The sequence below is a fragment of the Neovison vison genome, chromosome 11, assembly GCF_020171115.1.
Source record: "Neovison vison isolate M4711 chromosome 11, ASM_NN_V1, whole genome shotgun sequence".
In the NCBI taxonomy this organism is placed as follows: domain Eukaryota; kingdom Metazoa; phylum Chordata; class Mammalia; order Carnivora; family Mustelidae; genus Neogale; species Neogale vison.
Genome location: NC_058101.1, coordinates 137,539,073 through 137,547,568, shown reverse-complemented (window position 1 = coordinate 137,547,568; position 8,496 = coordinate 137,539,073). Strand labels below are relative to the sequence as shown.

General features: G+C 34.6%; 1 pseudogene; it reads right to left on the bottom strand.

Annotated features, from left to right (window-relative positions):
- Window positions 1–6,668: 6,668 nt before the first annotated feature.
- Window positions 6,669–7,663, bottom strand: LOC122919090 (annotated as a pseudogene).
- Between the last annotated feature and the right edge of the window lie 833 nt (window positions 7,664–8,496).

Here is an 8,496-nt window from a genome sequence, read left to right as displayed (position 1 = left end):
GAATTTGGGGAAATTGGAAGGGGAGGTGAACCATGAGAGACTATGGACTCTGAAAAACAGTCTGAGGGGTTTGAAGTGGCGGGGGGGTGGGAGGTTGGGGTACCAGGTGGTGGGTATTATAGAGGGCACGGCTTGCATGGAGCACTGAGTGTGGTGAAAAAATAATGAATACTGTTTTTCTGAAAATAAATAAATTGGAAAAAAAATAAAATAAAAAAAAAAAGAAGGAACTCAATAAAATCGGAATAAAGTATTATCTGGGCAGAAAAAAACAAAGGAAGCATACAAGAAGATATAACAATTATAGATATTTACAAATCCAACATGGGAGCACCCAAATATATAAAACAATTAATAAACATAAAGGAACTCATTAATAATAATAGGATAATAGCAGGGGACTTTAACACTCCAACACTCCATCTACATGAATGGACAGATCATCTAATCAGAAGACTAACAAGGAAGGAATGGCTTTGAAGGACACACTGGTCAAGATGGACTTAACAGATATATTCAGAACATTCCATCCTAAAAAAGCAGAATGCACATTCTTTTGAAATGCACATGGAACATTCTCCAGAATAGATCACATATTAGGTCACAAAACAGACCTCAACAAGTACAAAAATATTGAAATCATACTATGAATTTTATTTAAATTCAATTAACCAACTTGCAGCACATCATTAGCTTCAGATATAGTATTCAGTAACTTATCAGTTGTGTATAATACGCAGGACACATTGTACAACATGCTTTTTTTTTTTTCTGATTACAATGCTAGGTGAAACTAGAAGTCAATCACAAGAAAAGATTTGGAAAAAGCACAAATACATAGAGTCTAAAAAATTTGATATTGAACAATCAATAAGTTAACCATGAAAGCAAAGAATAAATTTAAAATAAAAGTACATGGAAACAAGTGAAAATGAAAACAAACCACCCAAAAGCTTTGGAGTGCAGCAGAAGTGGTCTTAAAGAGAATTTTATAGCAATAAAGTCCTACTCTAAAAAGCAAGAACAACAACAGCAACAATAAAACCCTAAACTTACACCTAAAGGAGCAAAAAAGAAGAACAAATGAAGCAGAAAGGTAGCAGAAGGAAGGGGATAATAAAGATTAGAAAAGAAATAAATCACATAGAAAAAAAGAGAACAGATCAATTAAATATGGAGCCGATTTGTTGAGAAAATTAATAAAACTGATAATACTCTGCCCAGACTTATAAAGAAAAGAGAAAGAACCCAAATAAATTAAAAAATAAAAATGAGAGAAGAGGAATAACAACCACCACCATGGAAATAAAATTATAAGAGAATATTTTGAAAAGCTATATGCCAACACATGGGGCAACCTGAAAGAGATGGATACATTCTTAGACACATATACTACCAAAACTGAAAAAAAAAAACTTGAAAAGACCAATAACTAGGAAAGAAATTGAATTAATAATTAAAAAACTACAAAAAAAATAAAAAAGTCCAGGGCCAGATGGCTTCATAGTCAAATTCTTCCAAACAAAGAATAATTAATACTTACTCCTCTCAAAATATTTCAAAAACGGAAAAGAAAAGAAAACTTTCAAACTCATTCTAGGAGGCTAGAATGGCTTTCATACCAAAGTAGATCAAGACTCCACCACAAAGGAGAACTATAGGTTAATAGCCATGATGAACTTGAATGCAAAAATTCAAAAAATTCAAAAAATTCAAAAAATACTAACAAGTCAAATCCAACAATATATTAAAAAAAAAAAAATCATTCACCATGATCAAGTAGGCTCTATTCCTGGGTTTCAGGTGTGATTTAGTATTCACAAATCAGTCAATGTGATACACCACATTAATAAAAGAAAGGATAAGATCATCTCAATAGATGTAAAAAAAGCATTTGACAAAGTATAACATCCATTAATGATAAAAACCCTCAATAAAGGAGGTTTAGAAGGAACATACCTCAACATAATAAAGGCCACCTATGTAAAAAACACAGCTAATATCATCTTCAATGGAGAAAAAATGAGAACTTTTCTGATCTGTAACAAGACAAGGATGTCCACTCTCACCTCTGTTATCTAACTTAGTAGTCGAAGTCTTAGCTTCAGCAATCAGACAACAAAGAGAAATAAAAGACATCCAAATCAGCAAAGAAGTCAAAATTTCACTATTCACAAGTGACATTATATATATATATTTTTAAAGATTTTATTTATTTTATTTGACAGACAGAGATCACAAGCAGGCAGAGGCAGGCAAAGAGAGAGGAAAAGAAAGCCGGTTCCTTGCTGAGCAGAGAGCCTGATGTGGTGGCTCAATCCCAGGACCCTGGGATCACTACCTGAGCCGAAGGCAGAGGCTTTAACCCACTGAGCCACCCAGGCTCCCTGCGACATTATATTCTATACAGAAAAGCTGAAAGACTCCACCAAAATAACTTCTAGAACTGATAAATGAATTCAGTAAAGTTGCAGGATACAAAATCAGAGTAGAGAAATCTGTTGCATTTCTATACACAAATAATGAAGCAGCAGAAAGAGAAATTAAAGAATCAACTGCATTTACATTTACACCAAAACCAATACGATACCTATGAATAAAACTGACCAAAGAGGTGAAAGACCTGTACTTGAAAGCCAGCAAATGCTGGCAAACAAAATTGAAAATGACACAAAGAAATGGAAAAACAAAACAAAACAAACAAAAAACACCACCACCACCACCAACATTCCATGCTCATGGATTGGAAGAACAAATATTGTTAAAATGTCTATGCTGCCCAAAGCAATCTACACATTTAATGCAGTCCCTAAATAGCACAAGTATTTTTCACAGAACTAGAGCAAACAATCCTAAACTTTGTATACAAACTTAAAAGACCCCAAATAGCCAAAAGAATCTTGAAGAAGAAAAGCAAAGCAGGAGGCATAATGATTCCAGATTCAGATTATATTAAAAAGCTGTAGTGATCTAAAAAAGTACAAAATAGACACACAGATCAATAGAACAAAATTTAAAAATCCAGAATCGAGGGCACCTGGGTGGCTAAGTGGGTTAAAGCCTCTGCCTTTGGCTCAGGTCATGATCCCAAGGTCCTGGGATCAAGCCCCACATCAGGCTCTCTGCTCGCTGGGGAGCCTGCTTCCTCCTCACTCTCAGCCTGCCTCTCTGCCTACTTCTGATCTCTCTCTGTCAAATAAATAAACAAAAATCTTTAAATAAAAAAAAAATCCAGAAATGGAACTCATGAAAATTTGGTCAATTCATCTTCAATTAATCAAGAAAGAATATAAAATGGAAAAAAGACAGTCCCTTCACCACTTGTTATTGGGAAAACTGAACAGCAACATGCAGAGGAATGAAACTGGACCACTTTTTATAGCATTGACCAAAAAATTCAAAATTGATGGAAGACTTTTTTTTTTTAAGATTTTATTTATTTATTTGACAGACAGAGATCACAGGTAGGCAGAGAGAGTGGGGGAGGCAGGCTCCCAGCTGAGCAGAGAGCCCGATTCGGGGCTCAATCCAGAACCCTGGGATCATGACCTGAGCTGAAGGCAGAGGCTTTAACCCACTGAGCCACCCAGGTGCCCCTGATGACAGACTTTAATGTGAAACAGGAAACCACTAAAATTCTAGAGGAGAATACAGGAAGTAACCTATTTGACATCAGCCATAACAACTTCTTTCTGGATATGTGTCCCGAGGCAAGAGAAACAAAGCAAAGAAAACTCTTGGGGCTTCATCAAAATAAAAAGCTTCTTCACAGCAAAGGACACAATCAACAAAACTGAAAGACAACCTCTGGAATGGGAGAAATATTTGCAAAAGGTTTAGTACCCAAATTCTACAAAGAATTTATTAAACTCAACACCCAACAAACAAATTATCTAATTAAAAATGGACAGAAGGCATGAACAGACATTTTTCCAAAGAAGACATATAGATAATGAACAGATGCATAAAAAGATTCTCAACATCACTCATCATCAGGGAAATAATACAACTCAAAAGTACAATGAGATATCACCTCTCATTTGTCAAAATGGCTAAAATCAACAATTCAAAACACAACAGGTGTTGGCAAGGATATGCAGAAAGGGGAACCTTCTTTCACTGTTGGTGGGAATGCCAAGTGGTACAGGAACTCTGAGAAGCAGTCCAATTTGAGGGGATACATGCACTCATTTCTTTATAGCGACATTATCTACAATAGCCAGACTATGGAAAAAGTGCGAGTGTCCTTTGATAAATGGATAAAGAAGAAATAACACACACACATACACACACACAGCGGAATATTAGTCATAAAAAGAACGATATCTTGCCATCTGCAACAACATGGATGGAGCTAGAGAATACTACGCTAATTGAAATAAATCAGAAAAACAAATACCATATGATTTCACTGTGGAATTTTAAAAAAATGAACAAAGAGAAAAAATAAAGAGGGAGGTAAACCAAAAAACAAACTCTTAACTATAAAGATGGTTACCAAAAGGGAGGTGGGGGTGATGAGGATTAAGGAGTGCGCTTGCTGTGATGATCATTGGGCATTGTATGGAAGTGTTGGATCATTATGTTGTATCTCCAAAAATAATATTATATTATATGTTAACTAACTGGAATTTCAATAAAAACTTAGAAGAATAAACTTTTATTCTAAGTTTTTGATCATATATGTATACAAGAGAGTGGTTTTCAATTTTTTAATATTCAAGAGTAGATTTTGAGTCCATGTTGTTCACATTTTATAGGTACATTTACACATTAAAAAAGATATTACTTATAATATGAACTTTTGCTACTGAAAATTATTGAGGAGACAATCATTTCTAATATTAAGTATTTATATGTATTTATGAAATTAAAAAAAGATTGAAAGAAATCACACTTGGATAAGAAAATAGAATGAAGATTAACATGGCATTAAATAGTTAATAAAATTTGGCTTATATTTTATATATATTTATTGATTTATATTTATATAAGGTAACTAAAAAATAAAAATTTATGGAGTCTGTCACTAATAAAAAAGTTTGAACACAGATATTTTAAAGTATAAGGCAAAAGTTATCCTAGACATATGACTAGGATATAATATAGGGATAAAAGTAATAGCATGTGAATATCATTAATAAATTCACATATGAAATTCAGATTAAATTTTCTATTGATAAATTTCTTTTGAGCATTTCATATGTTCTCTTCTTTCTGTAATTTTTGTGTTACCATCCTCTAATGAATTCACTTGATGGTTTTCTCCACATATTTGTTTCACTGAAAATTTAACTCTCATATTTTAAAACCAAAGAAAACATTTTCATTCTTAAGAGACACCATTATAAGTTTTCAGGTCTAACAATACAGCACAATTATTGAAAACCAATAATATGTCACATGAGTAATTTAAAAAGATAAATTGGATACCCTATGATCTTGCTTATGGATCATACATAAATGGTATATGTTTACTTCTAAATTACTAAGATGATATAAGTTGTAAATCCATCATAAAGAACAAACCAGTTAGTTATTTAAAATATTTTCAATATTTTAACATAACAAGAAATATTAACATATTTTAATTTGGTTATTCCTCTTTACAGATAATCCAGAACATGGAGTCAAGCATGGAAAGTGTTGTGGTATACAGGTGAACTCCAGACTGGCTGCCCAGCACTGCACAACAGCAACAAGGTTTTTGATTGGCCCAAATTTAACATATGGAAAAAAGATACACTGAAACAAAGCTTCTTTTCAATTTTGTTCCATGGTGTTCTCTATAATGATATTTAATATTATATGGGATATGGAAGCATGTAATTTTTCAACTTAACATAACTTTTTTCTCCCACTACCTTACATATAAACATGGGTTAAGTACAAGTACTTATTTAATATTCTTCTCAGAGGACACTTATTTAGGAAAATATAAAAAACACATTTTGGTAAAGTAATATGTTCCTATTAAATTTTCTCTACTTCAATTCTGCTTCCATTGGGATATTAATGATTGGTGTGTGTTTTCAATATTATGCCATTTTGATATCATAAATAATTATATAGTCCCTTTATTTTCTGATATGTGTTGATTAATATAGATAATGTCCAAGGTTTTGTCTTAATCACATAGGTAATATTTGCCCATTTGATAAGGTTAGAGTATACTATACTTAGAATAGTATAACATCACATTGACATGTTGTTTTTCCAAAAAATAAAAAGGTGATTTTATAAAAATATATACTATAACTTATTCTTTTTAAGATATAAAAATGCACACTGTTTGAGCTTATTTAATTAAATTGCCTATGTACCTAAATGACTTTTTTTTTTTAAAGACATTTATTCAGCATCATGATCAGACTATTACATTTAGCAATCAACAGCATGGGTGCAAAAAAAAAAAAATCTACATTAAAACCCTTTGTTGGAATGCTTTACACTTTCCACAGAACAGAAACTAAAATAACCTGTTATACAATTAGTCACAAATACAGTCCTCGAGTTTTTTTGCCCATACACATGAGTATTGTCTAAAACATGTCTTCTTTGTAGCAGCTGGGCCCTGCCACCACTGTGCTTGGCTGAGTTCAGAAATCTGTTGTAACCTGTAGCTTCCCTGTCACTTCTCTGGCTCTCCTCTCCTGCTAAGCTTTGTTTCCTGGCAGTAATTAAAACCTTCTGCCACTGCCATAGCTGCTGCTGCTGCTGGAACCATCATAGCCACCTTGGTTTCGTGGTTTGGTGAAGTATTGGCCTCCACCACCATAAGGGCCAGAGCTTCTGCCTCCAAAATTGCCTCCTTTCATGGGTCCAAAATTTGAGGATTGATTGTTGTAATTGCCAAAATCATTATAGCTTCCGCCACCTGCAAAGTTGCTTCCATCATTACCAAATCCGTTATAGCCATCCCCACTGCCACCATATCCACCACCACCTCAACTGCCACCAAAGCCACCTCGACCACTTAAGTTTCTAGAACCACTTCGACCTCTTCGGCTGGATGAAGCACTAGCCATCTCTTGCTTAGAGAGTGCTTTCCTTACTTCACAGTTGTGGCCATTCACAGAATGGTATTTTTGAATGACAATCTTGTCTACAGAATCATGGTCATCAAATGTTACAAAAGCAAAACCCCTCTTTTTGCCACTGCCTCGGTCAGTCATGATCTCAGTCACTTCGATTTTCCCATACTGTTCGAAATAATCTCTTAGATATGTTCTTCAGTGTCTTCTTTAATGCCACCAACAAAAATCTTTTTCACAGTTAAGTGGGCACCAGGTCTTTGAGAATCTTCTCTTGAGACAGCCCTCTTTGCTTCCACAACTCTTCCATCCACCTTGTGTGGCCTTGCATTCATGGCTGCATCCACCTCCTCCACAGTGGCATATGTGACAAACCCAAATCCTCTGGAGCGCTTGGTGTTCCGATCTCTCATTACCACACAGTCCGTAAGTGTTCCCCATTGCTCAAAATGGCTCCTCTGACTCTCATCGGTTGTTTCAAAGCTCAGACCTCCGATGAAGAGCTTCCGCAGATGGTCAGGCTCTTTGGGAGACTCTGACTTAGACATGAGGGCGGTGGGAGGGGAGACTTTAACGATGCTTACTCGGCGGCGTCCACGGGCAGAAAGCGACTTTTTTTTTAAGATTTTATTTATTTATTTGACAGAGAGAGATTACAAGTAGGCAGAGAGGCAGGCAGAGAAAGAGAGGGGAGGAAGCAGGCTCCCTGCAGAGAGCCCCATGCGGGACTGGATCCCAGGACCCTGAGATCATGACCCGAGCTGAAGACAGTGGCTTAACCCACTGAGCCACCCAGGCACCCCCTAAATGACTTTTTAATAATAAAAAGAAAATCATGGATCATTTAAATTTTTTGCTACATTCATTGAAACAGGTTACTCAATAGTACCTTTTCAAACATTCATTTTGCTCTGACAGTGGGAATAAAATATTAGCTTTTTAGAATGGTTTTTAATGTAATGGATTTGTTATTTTTTTCTGTTTAAAATGCTATTCACTAGATGCTTACAAGTATTAAAATTCCATGAAGACTTTATTATGAGAAAAATGTTTCTGCCTCATTCTCATAAGAAACCATGCTTACATCAGCTACCCTTAAAAAATAATCTATTTGTTCATTTCAGTATCAAATTGGAAATTGTCCATCTTACAGTCTCTGCCAACTAAATGTTTCCTCTATCTTAAAATTTCAATATATGAAAATCCAATTACTCTTTATTTTTCATGCCAAGCTCCCGTCTGCTTTTTCTTTTACTTATCCATATCCATCGGGTGACTATGTATTATATTTCAGAGTGCCAGAAGAACAAAACTCATCCTGTTTAATAGTCATTTTTAAATATGCTGATACTTTTTTCCCTTCTTCCGTTATTATAACAAACAGAAAAGATCTAGAAGCTAGGAAGGATCCTGCAATTTTTTTAAAGAATATTTTTGGATGTAAATTCAAAAGTTGGAGGTG